The sequence below is a fragment of the Colius striatus genome, chromosome 3, assembly GCF_028858725.1.
Source record: "Colius striatus isolate bColStr4 chromosome 3, bColStr4.1.hap1, whole genome shotgun sequence".
NCBI lineage: Eukaryota > Metazoa > Chordata > Aves > Coliiformes > Coliidae > Colius > Colius striatus.
In genome coordinates this window covers 57,466,783-57,492,817 of record NC_084761.1, presented here as the reverse complement: position 1 = coordinate 57,492,817, position 26,035 = coordinate 57,466,783, and positions in this window count along the sequence as shown.

Below are 26,035 nucleotides of genomic sequence, written 5' to 3'. Positions count from 1 at the left end.
CAGAAAGCAATTTCTAGTGTGGGGAAGTTCTTAACTACAGAAATGTTAGCCAGAAGGTAAGGAAACTGGGGCTAACCTTGTTCTGTTTATTCAAGGCTGACTGACAGTCCTTTAGAAATATTATTGATTATCATCAGTTTCAGAGCAAGTATGAAGTATATGTATTTTCCCCTCACCATCTGCACTACGTAATTCATTTTAGTGCAACAGAAAATCAAGTTTTCAAGATATTTGAAGAAATATTCCAAAATGTCTGTGTTAAAATAATTTTTAAAATACCTATTCGGGCACGTTAGTCACTTTGATCCTTACCTACAGGCAAATGCTAATGAACAAAACTCTCAGAGCTGCTGGTTTCTGCTCATATACCCTAAAGGGCAGACGTCTTTACAATACACAACAGATACCTCCATTTGCAAATGCTGAAATCAGACAATTCAAATTTGCTGCTCGGATGGAACCTAGCTGTATTTTTGTGAAGGTAGGAGAGAATGTGTCCTACCTTTTCCACATAGCAATGGCACCAAGGAAGGAAGCTATAATATATTACTATCTGTCACTCTTGGATTAACTAAAGTAACAAAGACTCTGTTTTGGACATTGTTTCTTATTCCAGCCGCTGTAGTCTACTGACATTTAGTCTCTCTGATAGAATCTTTCTCTAGATGTCATGAGTGAGTCATAGTCTTTGTTTTGATGTCAAAAGGAAATATAAACTCTCTGTGGAAGAGAATGATGATATTTAATTTTATGATGACCGAGAATTCTAGTTGTTGCTGTAAGAGAGACAATAACAGACAGCACCAATAAACAAGTTGATTCTAGGTTCAGACAGATGAAAATGATACATGACTCAAAAATACATTAACATAAAACTAATCTGAGTATATACATTGTATTACAAAGGAACCTGTACATATTTTCTGAGAAGGATTTTAAGCTTTTTCCTACCATTGTGATTTTCCACTGCACTTGTTCTTTGCCCTGTGGCAACCCAGTGTTGTTGCAAACACAAAATTCTTTCCAGATATGAGCAGATAACAGTCCTTCTAGCCATAATAATTCATGCCAGCTAATGATTTCCTCTTTTTTACCCCTTCTAAATGTTACAGAAATTCTTTTAGAAGGAAAAGTATTCTCAAATGCACCTTGTATTTTTCCCTCCCATTCGCACAAACCTACAGAAATGGTATTCTCCACAGAAGAGTCTCAAGTCTCTAGTCTCAAGGTTTGCAGGTCAGAGTCAACTGCCAAACTATGAAGATGGAAAAAAATCAGCATCAGGCACTATGAAGTGAGTACAGCATTTCATTTCTTTCTGCAGAACACAGTTTCATGCATGCTGTGCTAATATATCCCTGAGCGCAATTGTTATGCTGACTCATCATGAAAGTGTTTCTAAATGAAATTATTATAAACCACTCATATTTGCCTCTACCTCAAAAAATATAAAATTAGAATTGCATTTCAAAGCTCAAGTTTTAAATCAGTCAGGAAAAAAGAATGCATTACCCCCTATACCCAAACTGTTTCAGATCACATTTCTTAGTACAAATTTTAATTTAATTTAATCTTGTAGCTAGAAAAAAAACATTTAAAATTTTTTTACATGTATTATAAGCTCCAGGTAAATGGCCTTTTTCTAAAAGGAGTATAAAGTGGAGCAGGTGAGAGCAGAAAACATGAAACATACCCTGGGAACTTCCCAGTTTGAAATTATAATGTCTCAAAATAAGCATATGGGAGACATTTCAGCTTAATTAATGCTCTGCATACTCTTTACAAATGTTAACAAAGAATGATAATATATCCTAGGACCTAAATCACCATGGTAAAAAATAGACGAACGATAAACTGAAACACTGCCTATTTTGAAACTGAGATTAGCTATACTGGGATATGATACAATGTTCAATTTGTCACAGACAAGGCTTTCAGGAGACCAATAGTGGTAGGACATTACATCTCATAACACTTACCACAAAGAGTATCTCAAAATACTTTGTGGTGCAAAAAAAAATTAGATTAAAACAAGTCAGTGAGGGATGTAGCAAAATACAAGCACACATAGTTAGTATCATACAGCCCAAGACATTATGATCAATTTCATGGGAGTGTATTAAAAGTAAGTCAGAAGTTATCTCCTTCTAGCATAGTATAATTCTCCCAGGACAATAACCAGAAACAGAAGAAACTGATAAGACTATGAGGAGATCAGTATTACAAAAACTAAAGAGCACTTTCTAGAAAAGATTTCTGATATACAAGTAAATTCTGAATGAATACAGTTTGAGTTTCTATTCGAATTATTAGGATATATTAAATAAGTCATATGTAAAGTGAATTGTTTCCACTGCTCAGTGAATCCTAGTATTCAGTGTAATGACTACTTAATATATTTTTCACTGCTAGATGAAATGTCAGATATTTTAATACATGTTACCCATAGGCATGGCAGATAAATCATATTTTTAAGTGCATAAATGTGAAAACATGTCAACAAAGAAGTCATTAATGACATCTATACATTCGCCTAAAGCCACTCCTTCTCTTCAGTGTTCCTTGTCCTTATGCTCCTGATGACTTAGTGCTCCATCCCAAGATATCCAGTTCTCAACATTCCACATTGCAATATGTTTTCATACTGAACCCAAGATTCTGGAAGGAATCTGGAAGATTCAAGGAGTAGGTGCCCAAAGAATATTGCCCTAAAGCCACTCTTAAGATTTTGCCTTTCAAAACCATATTTAAACTAAGTACAAAGCAATTCTCTCTGCCTAAAAACTAATCCTGAACCTTCCAAAATCTTCAGAACTAGCATTTATTAGCACTCAGGCAGGTTCTTAGCTTCTTCTTCATCAATGTTTAGCTCTTAGTTTCTACTTTCTGAATATCCCAGTTGGTAGTGATATAGTCCATTCTGCATAATGACACGGGGCTCAGTCCTCTAATACCACCACTGTTTGTGATATTCAGGCTGCAGTGACTACCCAGAATGTCAGCAGCTTCTGAAGAAAGAAACTGCTACTAAAAAAATGCAGAAGACCCTGGTTTGAAGAGCTACTCATGGCTTCTGTTTTCCTGGATACTTGTCAATTTATCAGGCAGAACTAAAACCACTTCATTCTGCACCTGAACTTGGGAGGTATAAGTCACTGGTTCCCTTACCCAAATTTATTATTATTCTAAGATGCAGGGAGAGGAAGCCTAGGTAACTGCTGACTTTGGTTTTGATTGTTTGATGAAGCTAATGTTTTAGTAAGCCTGCTAACATCTCTTTCTCTGGGAAGCAGTTTGAAAGAGACATGTAAAACAGATTAACAGGTTTTTGCTTAAAATACTGCGTAGCTACAGCATAGTGTATACAAGTATATCACACAGAGAAATGTCTAGAGGACTGTTCAGTTGCTGATTAACAATATATCTGAGAAAGGATTGAATTATGCTTAGCTTGCATGTTTATAATTCCAGAAAGTTCCTTGAACGCCATTAGTATATTTTGACAGTATTACTGTTAAAAATCCTTTTTTAATGATATAGATATTTCTGAATATGGCTTCAGCTAATTGCAACATTAATGTTTGTATAGTTTTTCTATACACAAAAACAGTAAAATCCTTAAAGTTACTTGGAAAAAGAGCATCTTACTGATATTTACTTTGAATTATCTTGAAAGTACACCTGTGTTTCTGAGTACTTGTAGGTGGGGATAGAGTCTTGGAGTTTTGTACAAAAGAATTTTTTTCTCATGGAAGAACTGCATGATTAATTAAATATGAAAATATTCCCATTAACTGGATATTTTATTATCTCTGTGCTAAGAATGAGTAATTTCAAATGGAGATGATAAACTCACTGAATTTCACATGGCAAATTGCAATCAGTGGCAGAATCTAAACTGAAATTTTTAGCTTCTAGCACTTATTTGACCTCATTGTCTCTCTCAAGTGCATTTACCTGTAAAATCGTATTTTGGGGAAAAGGGGGTAGAAATTACTTATCTTGGATTCCGAAAGATCCTGAATGTCTTGTATAGCAAAGCATTATTTGACAGCTATATACTTCCCATTCCACTTGATAATGTGTTTCTCCTATGTATCTCATGAGTCAAAATTGTTCCTAAACCAAGATACCTTTTTTAATATATATGTGGGTGGAGAACTTTGTAAAACATCGGTTCTCTGAAGGATTCTATCTGTCTTTAAAAACAGAAAAGTAGAAACATTTAAAAAGTAAGTTTTTAATGGAAGCTGACAGAAAAGGAAACATGAGGACCAGGACATCTTTACTGACTTCAGTTAAAAAAAAATAAATCAGTGATACCCTAAGTTAAATTATCCTCGGAGTTTATTTAAGAAACTTATACGTCACAAATAATAAAAGAAGTAGTGGGATGTCAGCACAAACCAGACAAAGTCTACACTAAATATTTCACTCTAAGATTAACATTTTTACTTTCTGTAAAAAAGTACAATGTCCAATGTATAAATTATTATTCTTCTTCTCTAGCTGTTGTCTTCAAGGCTGTTGTTGAAGACATCCCTACACTTGGGTACTTCAGTACTTCCTCACCTAAAATCAGACAAGTTAGACTTCACAATTTCCATGTGTTATATACTAACCCAGAGTAATTAAAGAAATGCTTTGAAACACTCCTTTACATATCAATATGTGGAGACAATTTAACAGATAGGCAGAAAGGAGCAGAATCCCATCCATTACCTAAATTAGATGGATTTGCCACAGCACAATAGTGTCACCATATAGGTACTAGCCTACCAATTTCTGGTATCAAAAGTACTCTATCTTGGTCCCATAACTTAGTGAGAATCTCATTGTTTCATTGGGTTATTTATTTGGTTAATAAAATTTTTATAACAATGTTTAAAAATTGGGAACAAATGCTAGAAAATGCAATAACAAAATTCCAAAGGAAGGAAATAAAATGCAAAAGCAGAAAAAATAATACCTTGCATTACTTCTTGGCTTCAGTAGGTCTTTCTGGAATTCTATATCTAAATGTAGATACCTTGGAAAACAAAACACGAATCAGAAGACAGATTTTCTCAAAGCTAGAACACTGTTAAATTAGTTGTTAAAACAACCTATTTGATGACACAGTAACACTGAATATTTTAACATTTGTTAATTACATAAAGACAATTAAAACAAAGTATCACTGGTTGTTAATTTGCCAGCATTGCACAGGAAGAAAGAGGCAGAGAAATTCTGTAGAAAAATTTATCTGTGCACCTCACAGAAGTCTATTCTCTCTGTAAGTAGGTATATTCTTCTGCCAAAGTTACCAGAAAAGAAATACCTTTCTGAAAAGTTAATTTTTCTAGGAAATTTGCACTGTTTTCACCAGCTGTAAATGGCAAAATATACTTACATACTAGTCTAGCTGTTGTCAGGCAGAAGGTGACATGTGTGCTCCAAACCACTACCACAATAGCATGTTCATTTTCTTAATCACAGGAACCAATAAAAATGGTGTGATCACTTCTGAGGGATCTTATTTTTTTTTCAATTGCCAGCTTTATTGAAGTGTACTTTGGGTAGAGACTCAGGCAGTAAACCCTTATCCAAAGTGTGTTCCCAACCAGATATTGTCTCACACTTCCAGTAAATTCAGCCAATGTCATACTTAATAATCATCACAGTGACTTCACAGTCATGTTGAACAGGCAAAGATGGGTCAGTTGTCCAGAAGTACTTTCAAGGACAGTATTTCTTGGCCTTTTTCAGTCTAAAGTCTACTTGACTTTTCTGAAAAAATCCACAGACCATATACCCTGTCATTAATGCAAACTTAAAGCATTGTCATGGTGATTTCCACTATTTTAAACAAATTATGTATTTGAAATAATTGTTTATTATTGTTCTTTTTTTTTTTTTGCCAATGTGACAATAGATGCATATGTTGCATTGCTTCTTTCACTCACCTTCTGTCATGGTGGTGATCAGATTATAGCACTAGTCAAGGTGACATTCCAGAAAGCGTGGAAGTAAATGAAATGGGAACAATATTTCATCTCCTATTGCTACAGTAATGAGGAAGCTTTACTATTGTGTCCAGCACAAAGTGTTTTCTGCTTAATTTCTTTTGGGGAGGATGTGTAGATCTCTGAGAAGCAAAGATATCTAGTTTAAATAAACATTACTCAGTACCTAGATGCAGAAGATGCTTCTTGTTAACAACCTGAATATAGGATTTCCAATAAGAAAAGCTGCCAGGATTGGATCCTTCACAATCTACTCCAAGTATACTAACAACTAACTAAATGAAAGAGAACAGTGTCTCTATAAAGAAGCTAATATATGTGGAAAGAAATATGTATGAGAGAATACGTTTTTAACACTATTCTTCAAAAGTATCAAGTATAAGTAAAATATAGACACTGCCTACTCAGACATCACAGAAAGAGCCTTATAAAAGGATTTTTTTTTTCATTCTCAAAACACAGTGAAGAAGGATACATGAGTGATTAATATACTTTTCTAAGAAGAAATCTTTTTTATTATACAATAAGGCAGTGATACAAGGCAAAGAGGACCTTGAGGAAGGAGCTCACTCAAATACATACTTCAGTTAACATCAATATTAAACAGGGCTTAATGTGCAGCTGTTTCTTTCAGCTTTAATTTAATTTTATTTTGGTTAGAACAGACACTCCACAGTTGTAACCCCAAAATGCCATCTTTAATTATTCTCTTTTCATTTTTTTTCCTCACTGTGGATGCCCAATTTCAACTCAGCACCTTTGCATTTTCAGAGCAGCCACAGCATCAACTAAATCCCCCTCTCTTTTTCTCTGTTTTCTCTAGTCTCAGAATTCAGGGCAGCTTTGGAATGAGCTGACATGCAAAAGAGTAATTATCTTTCAGACAGAGTCTGCATGAGGAATTAAGACATCAGTTGAAGACTGGAAATCTAGCACTAGCCTAACCATCAATTTGTGTCCATGCACTTGACCCAGTTGTAGCACATGAAGATTAGACATGATATCCATTAGTGTTTTACTTGTGCTGATTGACAGCCAGGTCTTTGTGCTCGACTTAGTGTTTGAGTACTTACAGATAGAGAACAATTACTTTGACATTTTAATTAATTGATTTAACACTATTTTAAATGTTAGCTTGCAAAAAAATTAAATGAAGAAAAAAAGGCAGAAGAGATGGAAAAGTCTCCTGTATGTCGTAAAATCTTTTGTGTGTCATTCAAAGTGACATATGTAGGGTTTTGGGTTTTTTTTACTTTTTCTAATTACTCCATTCTTTCTTGAGTGACTGCCTGTTTAAACTTCCTTCTAAGAACTAAACCCTTTATTTTACTGCTTTGAAGTCTTTCTGGTTTGTGATGGCTGTTGAGAACTGACTTGCTTGAGATATTATCTCCAAGACATCTTATAAAAGATACTAAGTGATGACACAGATAGCAGGAAGAGCACTTACTGCTCTGAAAACTGAAATTGATTAATGATTGATGGGAATCATACTTAGCTGTTCTAACAGAAGGAAGATGCAAATAGCTCTGCTAAAAAATTGTGCTTCAACAGCCTCCAACCTTTCACAAAAACATAGTATCATACATAATTATTATGTCATCTGAGCTGTTATTAGGATGGTGCATTCAGACTACTAGTGGTAAGCCTCAGTGAAGAATTATAATCAGACAGAAAAATCAATCTTATTCAGAAATATCTTCAACAAAAGAAATCCCAGTATGAACTTTCTATGTTAAGTAGAGACTGCTGTAGATTCCTAAGCAGTGAACATTATAAAATGGAAGAATTTTTCAAATGAAAAAAAGCAAACGTTAGTTTTATCCTCTAAAAAAATGTACTTGATTGATGTCAGTGTGGTAAGGCTTTATCCCAGATATTTTACCACCATGCGGATGTACAAAATGTCACAGTGATGTGACAACATAGGCTATCTCCACTGTAACAGATGTTAACTAAAAGTCATACATTTTTACTAAAAAAAAAAAAAAAAAACCCACACATAAATTGTTCAGCAAAAAAAATGTTTAATTATACTTCCTTTGACTGGCTTTTCTAATTTGGTCTTTATTCAGTAGGGGTAAATAATATTTTCTTGTGTAAAAAAAGCAAATAAACAGAAGTTCAAGTAGCATAGGCCTTTTGGTGATACACAGTATCACAGAATGGTAGGGATTATAAGGGACTTCTAAAGATCATCTAGTCCAATCCACCTGCCAGAGAAAGACTACCTAGATCGGGTCACACAGGAATGTGTCCAGGTAGCTCTTGAAAACCTCCAGAGCAGGAGACTCCACACCCTCCCTGGGCAGCCTGTGCCAGGGCTCCCTCACCCTTACAGGAAAGTAGTTTTTCCTTATATTTAAATGGAACTTTTTGCGTTCCAGCTTTTTTCCATTACCCGTTGTCCTATCACTGGAGGATACAACTCAAGAGAAGATTGAATTTCACCCTTTTAGTCTGACAGCTGAGAAAGGCAACCACAAATATATTAGAATTTTTTTGTTTACGTATCAAACAATATATGTTTCTGGTCCTTTACTAAAACTTTTAAGTCCTTATACATCTTCTTGCAGTGCAGAGTTAACGACTTGTGAAATATCTTTCTGTTCTTTCCTGGTTTGCTTTTTGATACTTCTGTAGCTTATTATGCTATTGCTGACTTCCTTATATGTGAAGTTGCAGATTTTGCAATTTGCTTGTTTTTCCTTATGTGTTAGCATTATCTAACACTGATTGGGTATTAGAAGAGTTTTGTTTGAATTGTTTCATTCTTTTTTTTTTTTTTAAAGAGCTGCTAATGTTGTTTCACTATCAAACACATATATTTGCCTTATAGTTGATATTTTATGAGCTAAAAAAAAAAATGTAGTTTCACATCACCTACTCAGCTGCCACACAAGTACACAAAAGCATTAACACATTGCAGCATTTTACATATAGAAAAACAAAAAATTATAGCAACACTGTTGCAAAATACTTGCTAACAAGGTTTTTTTTTCAAGTTTCTGAGGTTTATGCCATAGAGTAAACAGTGAAGGCCATAGTAATGAAAATGAAAGTGTTTATGCTGCAGCAGTCATAGAGTGAAGCAATGTCCTGAAGACATTTACTGCATTTTCAGATATTTCCTTAGCAACAATAGCTAGAGAAAATACAATTATATAAGAGGTTCAATACATATTTATCAAAGTCAGCATTCTGCAAAGCTGATTCCAAGTAAATCCTGTACTTGTTATGTTGTTTCCTACCAAGAAATTATACTTAATCATATATATGGCATATCATAAATCGATAACAGTTCAGAGCAGTTTCCTGAGAAGACTGAAAAAAACCCCATTCATTAATGAATGTATGGCTTTGGTATTGTAATGTAATCAACAGTGACTATTCAGTCTGGATCAGGACTTCTAATGACATTGAAGTGTAACATTAAGCAGCAGAGACTGTGTTTTGTCAGTTGAGAAACTAAAGAACAGGAGGCATGGTTTCTCTCATACACACAGAAAAATGCATTCCCTGTTAATTATGACCGGAATGAGCAACAGTTTACACTTTACTACACATTAATTTCTCCAAATTCTTAATCGGTAGAAAAATAGTACCTGAGAATGTTGTGTATTTTTGTTTATGCGTTCAAAATATCAGATGCCATAGTGATGAAGAGCATGTAAATAACTAGGTATATAAATTTTCTGTATGTCTTAATAATAACAAATCTCAAGACATGGCAAGCTGTATTTTTTTATTATTATGTGGTTAGTGAACACCTTCCAGATAGATTTTTATTGTATTTTACCTAACGTATGAAATCCAGACAGATTCGGTCTAAACTAACCAAAATATTTTTAATTAAATGCATGGCCCAATAGCAATTGGTTAACACCTCAGGCCTTCGAAAAGATCTTGAAGAAAAAAAAAAAGCCTAACCTAAATTCTAGTTCATGGGCTCACTGGGACTTAGGGACACTTTCTCTTCTAAGAGAATCTTTACTATTTCCATGATTTCCTCTTTCACAAAGTGTCTTGTTTTCCCTTGTCACCCCAAGGTTAAAACTAAAGTGTGATAAACAGCATGTAGCAAGAGCTAAAACTAACAGCAGAGCAGAAATGTCAAGGCAGTTGTTTTATGTAACTGAGAATATTAAAGCTTCCTGCTTGGGGGGGGAAAGGCCTTTATTTCAGTGGGAGTGTCGTGACTAGTGAGTATACCAGACAGCACAATGATGGTGTATGGAGCATTTTAGTTCTGGGTCATTGGGTGCAAATCTGACCTAGCTTTTAGTAGCCAGCAGTAATTACCATCTGTTGACTATTAATGGCTATATAAATTGATCCTCTGTCTAAACCCTAGTAAAATCGTTCCCTTTTACAGATAGACAGTATTCAAAATTTTGTTAGGTATCCTTCCCCCTGCAGGATGTCCATCTCTCAAGAAATCCTATTTTTCATAGAACTGGGCCCTACAGGAAGGGTTCTGGCTTATTAGGAAGGATGTGTGCACTGGTGCTTATCATGTGGTACCTGCTGTGCAGATAAAGAGAAATGTTCATGCTCCAGGGCTGCCAGTCTGTCCACCTTTAATAAAGTCAGACATTTTAAAGCTAGAGAGGAACATGAAAACCATCTCATCAAAACTCCTGTTTCACATACTATACGACACAATAGTCAAATAAGATCCACACTCTTCAATACTATTTTAAGCTATAGCACTCAAATATTGTGCTCATTGATCCAAAATAGTATTGATAGTATTGAGACTGAGGGTTGACCTCAGTAACATTTACAAATGTTTACAAATATATAAAGGGTGGGTGTCAGGAGGATGAAGCCCGGCTGTTCTCAATGATGTCCAATGATAGGACAAGGGGTAATGGGTATAAGCTGGAACATAAGAGGTTCCAAAGAAATACAAGGAATAATTTTTTCACTGGGAGGGTGATGGAGCACTGGAACAGGCTGCCAGATGAGTTGTTGAGTCTCCTTCTCTGGAGACATTCAAAACCCACTTGGCTGAGTTCCTGTGTGACCTACTCTAGGTGGTCCTGCTCTGGCAGGGGCGTTGGACTAGATGATCTTCTGAAGTCCCTTCCAACCCTTAAGATTCTGTGATTTATTTAACTGTAGCTTTCAACTAGGTGATTTGATATCAAGAGCCAAACATCACTTGTTTCAAACATCAGGCATAAGAATTATCCCACAAGCTGTAAAGGTCTACAAATAAGTGTAAAAGTCTGAAATAAGTGTTTGTCATTCCTCTTATTTCTCCATCTCTACAACTAACATATAAATAGCAGCAAACTTTCTTACCATCCCCTTTAGTGTTTTACCTCCTTCTATTCATGCTAGTTATGAACTACCTACAGGATAACACCCAGATTCTCTTTTAAAGCTTCTATTACTCATATTCCAGAAATATCCAGCAATAGACCAAACTCTGTGTGGCCCAAAACTAGACTTTTCCACTGTGATGGCTATCAAGAGAGTTTACAGCTTGTGGACTCTAATCATGAAATGTATTCCCCAGGACTAGGAGAGTGGAAAGTAATTGTCCTGGAACTCAGGTGAGGGCTTTACTGAGGCCTCACCTCTTTCCAAGGCAGAATGCTCATGCCCGTAAAGATTCACAACTACCAGTAGCCTGCTTTACAGATGCATACAGAAACAAGAAGTGTTTCTGTGTTTGTTGTAGGATCACCATATTATTAAAGGCAGAGCTTGTACTGGCCTGTCCCCTCCTTCAAGGCATTTCATCCTAAGTCTCTGTGAATCTCTGCCCAGCTGCATCACCCAGAAGAAAGATTCATCCAGCATGCACCGTTCTTTTCTCTTTTCCTGCAGCCACTGATCATGAAAGAGCACAAACAGAGATTTCCAATATTAAGGTCTATGTTTCCACAGTCTTCTGGTACCACAGAGAGGTAAAAGCCCAAAGAATGTCATAAATGTTCTTCTCTTCTTTATCTCACTTCTGAAGCCTTTGACGATCTCTGAATCAAGGTAATTTGTGCCAGGGCTTCCAGTCATGAATGGGACTTTTACCATGCTATTCAGATTCCAATCAGTCCTCTCTGCAATATGTAATTGCATTACTTCAAGAAAACATTACACACACTTTCCATCCTTTTGCCCTGTGCTGAATGTCTTATCTGCTGTCCTTAATGGCAGAAATGCTAAATTCATGAAAGAAAAGGAAGAAAAAAAAAAATCTCATGCCTTACAAATGCTGTTGCTGAGTGATCCTAAAAAATGCCGATGGGCTCTTCTAATTGATACTTTTTAACTATCAAATACCTTCACACATATTAAATTACCTCTATGCTTGCTTTCATGTTAGTTTGGAGACAATATTGCTTTGAAGTGTTTAAAAATATCTGATTTCATTTGTTCCAGTATTAAAACTGTGAAGCCTTACCTTTAAAAGAAGATGAGGACAGCTTTCTGAAAACCGTCTATGGGCTTTGGGGTTATTTGTGTTTAAGGCAATTGTTCTTGTGAATGCATAATGACAGCTAACTATTTTCTACAGTGACTTTCATGACCAGAATCAATCAGGTAGCAGCATGAATACACAGCAGTACATACTCAGTCATAAATTGATTTACAGGGTCATTACTTTTCTCACTAAGTTAAGGGAGCAACTCCTGTTAGTGACACCAGGAGACGCTTGACATTCAACTGCTCATAAAATAATAAGACACAGAAACAAGACTGAATCTTTTAAACCGATTCTAGCAGCTACTGGGAAATTGCATTTAAAGCTAAGCTAATATAACAATTCAAGCTTCCAGGGTGACCCTGAAAAAATAGCACAAGTAATCTATCTGGAGCCTATACTCTAGAATTAAACTTTCAATGGCCTGGAATTACCATGGGATTTCTTTACATTTATGTGTACCTGAAAAAGAATCCTTAAGAGTAAAAAAGCAATTTATTATGGCAAACTTTCTCACTATGCATAGCTTATATAAAATAGAAAATTCCATTAAAACCTGCTGCCAGTTTTATGATATTGAGACATTGTTTAATAACAGTGTTGTTGTTGAGAATTTTTAGGACACACTTCTTTCTGATTAATATAAATAAATCTATCAATGCTATATCAACTCTGTGTTCTAAGACCTCTTTTAAGCCAAAGTGTTTAAGTGATCTTTCACTGTTCAACAACATTGATGCTACTTAATACCTGTCATTGCACCTTCAAACTGCTAGTTTTCCCTGTTCTACTACCTATACTTCAACTTGAAAGGTGAGTCTTTCTCCTGAACATCAAAGACTGATGCTTCAGAGCTTTTATGTGATTGCATGTACTCCTCCTGACATAGCAGAATAAAGACATTGCACTGAGAGCTCACTTGAATCAGCTTTAACACTACAACTCCACAATAGCAGTTTTTCTCTCTTTTGCTAGCCCAACCCCAGTATGTCTTCTCCCATTTTGCTCTTGCTTTTAGCATTCCTCCCTTAACTCCACTTGGACTTGCTACTGCCATCAGAGCGATGCAATGGAAATTGTAAGGCCACATCAATGCTGCAGATTCTGTACTTCTGGTTTAACTTTTTTTCTCAGGAATTTTCCATAGAAAATGGCATCAAATAGTTTGAATGCTCAGCTTCCGTTCATGATCGTGCAGGAATATTTCATAACAACTAGAAAAAAAAAAAATTCCTTCTCCAGGAATGATTTGATTGAGGATTTGAATGAATTTTCCAAACAAATTGTCATTTATGGTATAAATCACAAACCCTTAGTAAGAAAAGAGATCCCTTAGTTGGCACTTTTCTCACCACTAACACAGCACAAGTATAAGCATGTTGGGAAAATCAGCTAGACAATATATTCTGCCCAAATATACCCTCTGCGGTTTTCTAGATAAGTCCAGACATTTCATTAAAATCCTTGTCATAGATACTGTAAAAAAAACAAGCACAAAAGATTGCACAATGGCTTTCTTCTGTTTAGATTTTCCTCTAAAACTATTTAAAGCAGGATGGCATGTCAAACTCTATTTTTAGTTCAATTTCATCTCAACAGAGAAGATTACTTGACAGAAGTTGAAAGCTTCATGTAAGGTTCCTTCCATAGTTATTTTCATTCTAGGACATTTTTGTTTGCTATTCTCCATCTTCAGTTCCCCTACTGTTCTAGCTCTTTATGTTTAGAGAACACCTTTACATCTTGTAGGTTTTTTAAAGAATAGGCATCTCCTTTATCTCAGTCACATTTACTGAAGGATTTTTTGATAGTTCCATAGCCTTGAAAATCACTATCACTAAGGTTTAGCCATGTGAACTGTGAAATGAGAGCCTGTATGAACTTGTAGCAGAATGGTAGAAAAGTTAATGCAAAAAGCTAGAAAAACAGTTTAAGTCTCACCTTTGTTATTATTTTCCTGACTATATAAATGACTTTTTCTGCCTGTTTCTCTCTAGTGGTAAAATATGGGCAAAATATTTTCCAGGTTTATAAAGCCTCTGGGATCTTTATGAAAGGCACTGTGGAAAATACTTAGAGACTACCTGTCTCAGTTAATAAACAGAAAGCAAGAATTGCCAGAATAAAGAAATATTATTACTTTCTTATTTACCATTTATATTGTCTTTGTCAAAAACCAGCTCACTAATGTGCTAGATGTTGTGTAAACACAAAGTAGGAAAATAGCTTCTGGCACAAAGGCTCCATCACTTACATGTAAGACAAGAGACAACAGGTGGATACTGACAGTGAAAAAAAGTTGTCATTTCAGAAATCTGAAATATAGAAATTATTTCTGGACTAAATAGAAATGGAATTCTTCTGATCAGGATAAACAACGATCCTGCTATATCAGTAACATATTTTGTTCAAAGTTTTCTGTAATACAATAGGGGAGACTTTTAAGGAATATAATGAAGCAGCTTTGTGGCTATTTATGACACAATTCTGCAGTGCAGAAGAGGCATCATAGGTCAAGGCATAAGGGTACCTTTTGAAAACTTAATAAGTGGGCAGTGAAAGTTGTTGCCATGACATGACACTGATGAAAGAGAAGCTCCTTGTTTGCACTGAATGCTTCTGCTACAAGGAAAACATTATCTTTGGGATTCTATTTTATGTCACAAATCAGAAAGTTTCTGCTTGAGAAAATCTCCCTGCTGTGTGTCATTCCTATTTCCACAAATAAATAAGAACACTTCTAAACCCAGATAAATGTTCCTGCTACAAGATTACGTGTTCATAACAGCATGTACTACATGTTACCAATTCATCAAAAAACATGCCCATCTTCAATCTGAGTCATTTATAGAGCAGAATCTTTTTTCTTTTTAAAGGATATAGCTCAGGATTTCACTGTTTTCAAATTCTTAGTTCCCCATTTCTGCTACCTATTAAGAAAAACACTCTCTTCTATGAGACTCCTTCTTCCTCTACCCCATGCACAAACTTAACAAAACAGCACATTTCTCCTGAAAATGCAGTTTAATAGGCAAAATGTGCACAGTTCAACTTTCAAGCCCCACCTCCCCACCCCCCGCTATGGACTGAACTGTGCTTAGACAATATTGCTGTTATCAATTAGCACTTTGACAATTAGCTAAGCACGGGACCAAGGCCTCCTGCAGTAGGTGACGCAGAACTTTCAATTACATATTTTAAATTCCCACAGCTCAGTACTGAATTAATAATTCACTTAGGGAACTCTGGTGGCAGGTTGACAGAAATGAAGACATGCATTAACTGTAAAAACAAAAGCAGAAGGGAAAACTTTAGGCAAATAGTAATCCTGTGACACAACATTAAGGTATAGGTAACCTTTACCAAACTGGAATACACTCAATCTTGTTTAGATGTTTGTCTCATGAAGTGTCATAGCTACACTTTCAGAGCTTTCATGTAGCTCATTAATTCCTGTGTGATTAGGGGTTCGTATGTACACAAAGCAGGCACCAGTTTTTCCAATTTGTCACATGGTTGTTTTCCTGGGCCTTCTTTTCCACAGCCTCATTCTCTGCTACCATGGTAGAGCCACCTTTAACCCCCAAGTCTCAAAGGTCTTGTGAGACTTCAAGATTTTTGCAGCCTTACTTGTAGAACACAATTATTTGGGAAAGGGGCACGGCTGAATTGTGGCTTGGAGATGTTAGTCAGTTTATTCACTATGTGGGGAACTGAGACAACATCCTCTTTTCTTACTGATAAGAGACTTCAGGAATGCCATGAGAAAAACCACATAGAAATAGTCAGTCTTAATGGGATACATATCCATTTGTCACGGGATCACTCCTGGCACTGCTGGCAGCCATTGCACTGTGTCTTTAGTGATTCTTCAGTGACGCATTGTTATTTTAACAATTGTACATCTTGGCATCACTGAAATACAGATGATTAATAGCAAATTCATACCCCTCTTACATGGTCTCACCTCGTTCACATATCTTCCTATCTTTGGGAGGACATGTAAGCCCTGCAGGAGCAGATGACCTATGCGAAATGGAAACCAGTGATAACCCTGTTGAAAAAAAAAAAAAAAAAGAGAAGCAACTAATTCCCTGTTTGCTCTGTATTCTCCACTATCTCCACAGCTACCTACTTCAGCTACGAGACATAAATGTGCTACCTTGTCATTTAAATTTTTCATACACTGTGCATGTATTCTGTAACTTAACACCCTTTTCTACTCAGTCTTCTGCCACAGGCATCAGAATATAACAAGTTCCTGCATGGAAAATGTGAAATATATTGAAAAAAAAAAAAGAAAAAAAGTAAAAAGGTATCACTAAAGAGAAATCTGGGAACTAATATGTTTCCGGGTCCCATTTTCTTTTTCTTTGAAGGCAATTTTGTATCATCAGCCAAATCTGACTAAAAACTGTAGAGCTGTAGACTTCTTTCCTGCCATTTATTGTTATAGTTTCCTTCTCTATGCAGATGGATCCTGCTACAGGCAATAAAAATCTGTTACCCACAAAACAAAGAACAAGCCAACAAAACATAAATCATTAAGTGCCAAAGAAGCTGCTCAAATAATAAGGAACAGCAACATCTATTGCTATACTTCTTCCATTTCTAAATGCTTTCTGTCAAACTGATAGTTTAGGCAAATAGCTTTTCCTTCCAGAATATATTGGAACTGTCCAGGCAAAAACACCACAAAAATCAGTGTTTTCCAGAGCACATAAAGTCTCATAAAGCTACCCAAGAAATATTATGCATTCAGGAAGAAACCTCTATCTTTCCAGTCACATCTATTCACTTCTTAGCAATATGATAAGTGATTCTTGATTCTTGTCTCTTATAGCTAATCCTGGTGAGACTGTATTTAATATGAAACTAACGTTAAATGTCATGACTGCTGAGGAGTGGCTGAATCAAGTGCACTTCAGGACCTGGGGCACCCACCTTCTCAACCCAGCAGAGCTAAGCCCTGTGTACTCTCACATACTGGAGTTTTCTCTCATCTTGGCCCTATGGATGCAGCTGCATGTCTGACCAGCAAGATGCAGACACAGACACTTAATACTAACATTGCCTCTCACACAGACCAACATAGGCAAAGCAGTCCCTTTTCCAGTATTCACATAAACCCCAATCTTATTCACACAAATGTAAGCACAGCTAGTCAAGTCTTATTCCTCCTTTCCAATTGATCAGATTTGGAGGTCATTCATAATAACAGACACACTCTTCCTCACTTTCTAGATTCATAAGCCTGCCACATTTTCATGGATAGCACAGGCTTTAATTGCCTCTAATACTCATGGTCTAAGCCCTGAGTACCTTACTTGGTCACTAGGTCAGAGCTTGGTTTTTGCTGTATGCAGGTCACCTCCTACTCACTGGCCAGTCCAGGGTGAAGTTCACTAGTGAATTACAGATACACACACACACACTCACACACAGAGGACTGATGGTCAGTGGGGAATCATACACACATACTCAGCCTAAAGGCACCTGTGGCTCTTTTTCCAGTTACTGGCACTTGAACCTCTTACACCTTTCTTACACGTGCACACAAACACACAGTATAGTGGGAATATATAAAATAAGAGGACTTAATAGTAAGAAGAAAAGTCTGCAGTGATCCAGTGACAGGCTCAGCCTGACGAATGTACTGACCATAAGCTTGTTTGTAAGTGACTGGCCTCTTTTATCCCCACTTCTCTCTGTTTCTCTGTGCTTGTTCTTCCCCACATCAATCTTAATCTCTCTAAGTCATCTCACACTTAAGCAGCACTACTGACATGATTACACCGACATGCCGTTGGCCTTGAAAGATTGCACTTCCCAAAATGTCCCCATTGTCTGTAAAATTGTGTTTGAAATGTAGCAGTTTCTCACACCAGTTGCACTTAACTAGGTGTAAAATTATGTCCTACCATGAGGTGCTATATGTAAATTTGTTGGCCCTTTGCTCTGTTATTTATGTTCAGCACTATTTCATGATGTGTTCAGAGGTTTCTTGTGGTCTGCTTAGCTAGCTAGACCCCAGGCTGTGCTATGCCAGGGCCTACATGCTTTAACAATGACTACTTGGCAAGGTACTTACCCATCTGCATAGGTTTAGCTACATGCCTTAAGTTTTACTCAGTTCCTCAATGGACACTTTCTGTTTACACAAGAAAATTCAAATTGTATATGTGCATTAACCTTTAGAGAAACACAAGAGAACTGCAATTAATCATAACTCTACAAACTCCTCCTCTATTCCTATTATATTTCTCCATGTAGAGATACCACTATTTTATCAATGTATGAGGAAAATCTTTTATGTAGTGTTTATGTATCTCTGATACAACACAGATATAGCCTTGTACTCTCATATCTCAATAACAAGGCATCTAAGATGAGAATTAAAAAGTTATCTCACTTATCATAAAAATTCAGAAGCCAAAAATATGTATATTGTAGATATACTTATGCTTGTATGTATTTAGTTCAGCTAGCATCTGTTCATAGCAGACATATTTCCCAACAGTTTCCTCAGACTTACTTTAAACATTGTGCAAAAGCAACCTTGTACAACTTCAAAAGTATACTGTATGTTGACAGGAAGATACTACTATCTTGTCCTATAGACATTTTAGTTAGAGTTTTGGCAACTTATGTTTTGTATTTTACATTTTGTGAGGGAGAGGACTTTGTACCACAATGAGGAAATAGTGTAGTATAATATGCAATTCATTTAGTTCACTTCATCAGCAACATTTATCAGCATATTTTTGGGTTGTTTTTTTTTTTTGCTGTCATCTTCAATCTGTTTTATATACAACCAAGATTATTGGACTCCTTCAATTCTTTGTTGCATCGGGCACTTGGTGTCTGGGTATAAGGAGAGAATAAACATACATATGGACATATGCAGCTTACGGCAATGTGCACAACTTCAAGTGACAACCAACTTGTTTCTCCCAGCTGAGATGGGGCAAGACAGTACTTAATTAAGAAGGACATATGGTTTGTATTGCACTTGGGGTGAAAACACACCTTCAAAGCTACATAACTTTATACCATTTTCAAGATTAGTAGGGATTTAGCAGTCTATAAAAATAAAATTGTTAAGTGAGAAAATCACATATCTGGACACAGAGGCAAAGCCAACAACCAAAAAGATTTCCTCACTTACAGAAGAATATTGGACCTACAAATATACTACAGTTAATTATGAATTTTAATACTGCTGGAGTAGCTTGGATCAAAATCTCTTATATGCCAACTGAGTTAGGAAATTTGCAAGCTGTTTTAAAAATCTTTCTCCATCTATAAACACTGCATATGGTAAAGAGGAAATAAGTGATCTAGTCAAGGAAAGTTTGCCCTCTGGCTCTGGCCTTTGCACTCAGCTGACTGAATAATATACTGTCTGCCTGGAAGGATGTGCCTTTTTAAAATGTTTTAGATATGCAGCTTAGAATCCACATAAGGAGGAAGTGAAGTTTAACTCTCTGCAAACTGTTATTATTCAGGATAATTGCTACAATGGCATAATACTTGTGGGAGAATAGTCTTTTCACTAGGAATGTAGTTACTCTGCTGTACATTGCATATAAAGATGGAAAAGGCTCATAAAAAGACTATACAGTGAAATCTTAACAGTAAAAGTAATTCCAATTCAAAGATGATCAAACCTAATTAAGTATAATCCCTTCTATAACATTGATCAATATACATATTTTGATAATGATAAGTGGGGTTTTTTCAGCTGAAGAAGAGCCTCTTTGCCTGGTGATAATGTTCAAGGATATTACAAATCCAATAGGTGGAACAGACAGTGTCTTTTCATTTTCCTGGATGCTTTTGGCCGTAAGGAAATCTCAAAGCCAAAAATGTCTGCTTTTGTTTAGCTGAAAGCAAGGCAAGTCTCCCTGAACATTTAGACAAACAAATAAATGTTCCTTCCATTATTAATTTATTCTATGTACTAATCACTCTATAAATACTACAAAGTTTGGATATCTACTTAATGTTGGTACTGAAGATCATTTTTCTCTGCATGTAAACTACTTAATTGTGAAGGAAAAGGGAATTTCAAAAGGAAAACTCTGGTTAATAATACAGTTTATGAATGAATGCTAATGAAAGAGCAGATGCAAAGGCTTCAGGTAAATTTGAACCAGATAGAAAATATTATTAGAGATCCTCCTGTAAGGTGCATATACAAAGACGATGATTTTTGTGTGCAAGTTCTCAAGCATGTAAATAATCTAAAGAGCAGTTTCAGGCTAACTTTGATCCAAGTGAAATACAAACTATTTTTCTCCCTTATTTTTTGTCAGTGGAGAGCATAAGCAGAAAAGGCAAAGTAATCAGAAAACCTGCTTTCAGACCTTGTTGAAAAAATTGACATCTTCCTTTCATTCAATCTTTTATTTCACGCATATGTAATACACACACAGATAATCTGCTGTCTTTAAGCTTAGGCAAGGTAGGCTGTTTTCTGGAAGTATACCCTGAGAGGGATCATAGCAGCTGTGGCTTTTCTATATGCAGTGTCAGAAACTTTGAGATAGCAAAAGGCTGTCTGATGCTGCTCCATGTGTAGCTCCAAAATACAGCTTGCAAAATCTTTCCACTGCAGCGTCTAGATAGTCCTAACCTTATCTCCCTTGGTATGGCAAAATTCATTGATATCTTCCTGTTGAGAAGTACAGAGACAGTTCACCACACATCCCCAAAACTGATAAACCACTTGAACTATTTATCCAATAGACTGGAAATAAAGAAAGAGATGAGGTTTATTTGTATTGGTTTTAAATACTCAAAAGTAGTGGGTGATGGAAGCCACGTGAGTAGATAAATAAAGAATGCCTGAAAAGAACAAGAGATAAAAATCGGAGATACACCACTGACTAGAGGAGGATCAACCAGAAGGCAGATTAAAATACAGGAGTATTTCGGAGTCAAATAAATCTACCTGAATATCTGAAGGATGAGTGTTTTGCCATGATGTCAAGTGTGTGTGGGAAAGGGAGAAAGCTAGACTAGAGAAGCAGGTCAGCTTCAGCAAACATGTTTGTATCAATCCTAACTGTCATGTTAAGGAGAAACCAAAGAATGCACACATCAGCCAAAATCAGATATGCCTATGTCCTGAAAATTTTCTTTCTCAAGTCTTCTACATTAAGACAAATGAATCTTATAAATTACTACATATCACATAAATCTAATATTATTTTTCAGATGGAAGCAATGTTCATCCAGGACTGACATCTATCAGCTCTTTACATCTTCAGGTAGAAGGTTAGTGAAGCCAAGTATGAATGTTCATCTCCTTGTACAATAGTAGTTTCCATAAATATAATGTTTTTGCATTTCTTCTGGCTTCTTCTGTGCATTTAAAAAGCAAAGAGATGATGCTGAGCATCTACTGTTTGTTAGCCAATATGACAATTGTTGCACTGTTTCTCAGTACCATTTGCTGCTGCAAATCTTCTGGAGATAAGAATGCATTTCCACTGAAATTGTTTGAAGAATATTCACAGTGATTAAGAGGTCTGGCTCTGAAGACAAGAAATATTTTCCAATCTCAATATAGGAGTGATGGCCTAGACACAAACCAAAACAGAAGAGTACTTTCAGGCAGCACTGTGCTATTAAAATGCCCTTCCGGTTGCACCTTCCCATCCACAACACTTTTATGAATCTTAGACCATGAGGTCGTATTGCAGTAAAATACTACCACCATATTTTAAGAAGTATGATAGTGACATCTAGTGCAATAAAATTGTATGGCAGGGCCCAGAAGTGTCTTCCATAGTCTATTCATTTCTTCAAATATTGAGGCAAAAATCATTGCCAGCAAGTTTCTGCAAACTAAACTTTCTAAATGCTCCTTGATGTTGTATATTATCACATTTTCATTAATATCTTAAGTCTTGTTCAGATAAAACAGGATAAACGTGTGTGATGTGTGACAGGAATAAACAGCAAGGTAAGAAACGCAGCTTCCGTTTGCTAATGTTTTACACTTGAAGAGAGACTCACCATGGTGTCCTGTCAGACATTTTCATAATACCATTTGGGTTACTGAATTCAGATGCCTCCTAGATCTCTTTTGAAAAGGAAATAAAGGAATTTAAATGGGAATTTGTGTAGATGAAGGAGGGAACTAAAATATTGTGCCTGGGGATGAAAAAGAGATAAGGTTGTCTGTAGAATAGCTTGGCAAAGAGAAAATAAGAAACCTAATAAAGAAAAGAGGGAACTAATAGAAGCAATCTGCATTAGATAAGAGAGAATACTAATGTAATCTGACATTAGTTCAGTGAAAAATAATGCCCTGAATAAATTGCAAATCTAATAACACGAGGAAAACAAAAAAAAAAAAAAAGAAAGAAATATGGGAGATAAAATTAAACAAGTTATGCTAATTCTAATAGTTTTATACCAAAAAAGACCTTAAAATGTTCAAAATTCAGACTTTTTATTGGTCATAACCCACTTAGTGGTGCTTACAAGTGCTGGGAGAAAGTTAGGTGTTTTCATTTACAGTCCCAGCAGAGATTTCAGAAGGATCCACCACCAAGCACAACAAAAACTAAAACTCTGCCACTGAGTTATGAGTTTGAATCGTCAAAATAATATTAAAATATTATCTGGACAAATAAAAATTTCCACTGAATTTTCTGACCAAAAAAAAAAAAAAAGAAAAAGTGTTTTCTATCTTGGTAGCAGAGACAAGACACTCCATCTCAAGTTTTATTCAAGAAGAACCATCATTGAAGGAGTAAAGTAGATTTTGTCCTGTTACCCAGAAATAAATACTATCTTTTCTCACTTGTGATTTTACACTGGCTTAATCACGTCATAATATGGACACTTTGTCAAGGAAGACAGTCATATCCAAAGAGCTTTACACATGCCGGAGAGATTTGCATTTGTTTTCAGTCTCCTTTCTTGTCTTCAACTGTTAGTTCTGATTGGTGAGGACCCTTTCGGACTCTTATGGTTCAAGAAAGACTATCTATTTAGAAAAAGAAAGTTAAAACTGCTCTATTTCTTTCAAGGAATTTCCAGATGGAAAATATGAGTATCTACTGCATTGCATGCATATAGTAAATTCAAAGCCTTAAAGATATGTTGCATGAGTGCATAATCTGCATAATGTGTGTACAGTTAATCCAATATTTTCCAGAATAATGCTACTCAGTCTTTGTGCATACGTGCTATGGAAAGTTCCAGGCTTTACAGACTTGTGGTTGCTCTGTCATAGTGACTGTACAGTAACTCCAACAGGGCTGAATGATGGACAGGTTGTACTAGATGATCTCTAAAGGTTCCTTCCAATCCCTACCATTCTATGATTCTATGATCTTGGTGAGGGTTGAGTGGTTTTCACTTCTGTTATATCATTCACTTCTAAGGTAAAATCCTTCCAATCTGGCAAGCAAATCAGAAGAGTTTGATTTACCTCTCATTCGCTGCTGTCTTTTTGACCACCTCATAACTTAAAGCAAAAGAACCCGTAAGACCTGTATGTAAACCATGTGGTCTTTCTGAGGAGCAAAGGAGACAGACTTCCACCTCCTGAGCTAGGATTGAGCAATCTACTCCTAGCGATCAAATGATGGCTGGGAAATGCAGCAAAAACAGAAGAGCCCAAGGAACAAAGAGAAAAATATTCAGCGACATCAGGAGTTTTCTAGCCAAAAAAATCATAAATGAATAATTCAGAGGGGAAATTAATAAGAGATCAGAGACGTATATCAATAACATAAGCAGAGAGGAATCAGGTACTTCAGTCTATAGTCTCCGGGTACAAAAGGGCTGTTACAAATGCAAGTGCAAATTATCAAGAGCAGCCTTAAAAAAATCCCAGCTAAATACAATCAAGCAGATATTTTGACTGAAAGGATCATATTACCTGCTGACAAGTTTGCCACTCACGTTATTAAACTCCTACATCACAAGCTAAACCAAAACCAGATCTCATATTTTCAGTGGAGCTACTACAGAAGTAGTAAATCACAGTGCAGTCACAAGAAGCCTGTGACATGTGTTCGCTCCTGCAGACAGCAGGTCCTGCCCACACATGGTTGCCAGCTGGGCAGGAACCTCTTGCACTGGCCAGAACCTTCCCCTTCAGAAGAAATTTTAAATTAAACCCCAAGTGTCCTCTCTCTGAATTCACCACTACGGCTGTCTTTCCTTGCTCATGACTCATTAAAGCTGCACTCAGCAGGAAGCAAGAAACCTTGCATGGGCCCCTCAATTTTTACTGTGTCTGAAGTTTTCACTTTTTTGCTTTTATAATTGATTGTTTAAAGCTTTAGTGTTTGAGTCCTGCTGTGCCTGAAATTCTTATAATTTTAAAAGGTAGACTCTGACATCAACTATGGTGTTTATAAACAGTTAAGGCTACATACATGACTGTCTTAAAACTGGAAAAAACTGTTCTTCTCATCCTTTTCCAGTCTCTAATGTGGTCCTACAATGCAGCCACAATCTCTTCATTCCATTTCTACATTCTTACTACATACAGTTTGATTTTTCAGCCAACTGTGCAAGATTTCTCTTCCTGATACAAATGTATTCTCTGCTATACTCCTTACCACAGCTACAGCCTTAAGTTCTGTCATCAACTCACGTTGGACTTGGGTCAAGTAACTATATTCAGACTCCCCCTTTATCATCTTGGTATTGCCAGTATCTCCATGGACCACCCACCTTCTAATTCAAATTAAACGTCCTATTCATATCACCAAAAAATATAGGGAGAGCTGTTTTTAACCCTTAACTACACTTACAGACATTTCTATTTCCTTTGCTACTTGCACACCTCTCATCCTCACTCTTTAAAATTTTCTCCTATTGTCGAATAGTCGTCAGATTCTTAGACACCTACTGCCCTCCCTCTCCTCTTCCAAGTTTTTCTTATAAAAGGTACTTGTTTCACAACATCTTCAAAGGCTTGTAGAAAATACGGTCTTGCAGGTTTCCTGTGCCCAGAAGTCACGTAGGGCTTCTCTCAGAGTCCCTGCACTTGCAATAGAAAAATGGATGGCATGATCATGGTGGGGAATTTAAGCCCAATTGATCAATAAATTTTTGCCGCATATCTGAGACAGTCAAGAAAAAAAGGATTTTGTGGGAACTGGTTCTTAAGACTGTAGATTTTGGTATGAGATTTGCTGTAACTGCAGCTCCACCTCCAATGAACTCCAACATGAGCTCTCAGTCAAGCAGCTGAGGAGTGGATAATAGTGCCAGCCCTGAGTGAGTTGTCAATATGATTTCTGCTGTCTAAGGCATTTTTCAAAGAAGTCCAATTTTGCCCATGGTTTCCTTATATAACACTGGGCAATCTGCAACAGGTTTTATGTGTGTTATTCAAGGTCAATGTGAGAGATGGTTTGCATACGAGGTGGTAGTATAATTTCTCTGGCTGACCTGGAGATGTTTTCATGGTGAAAAGTATTTCTTGGATGTAGAGGGAAAATGCATTTTGTGGTTCATGTTTTGTGTTTGATCTGGCCTACAGTTACTAGCTGGGGCTTCAAATTTTGTACCAAGTCTGAAAAAGATTGTTTTGGCTTCTGTATCTTTACACAAG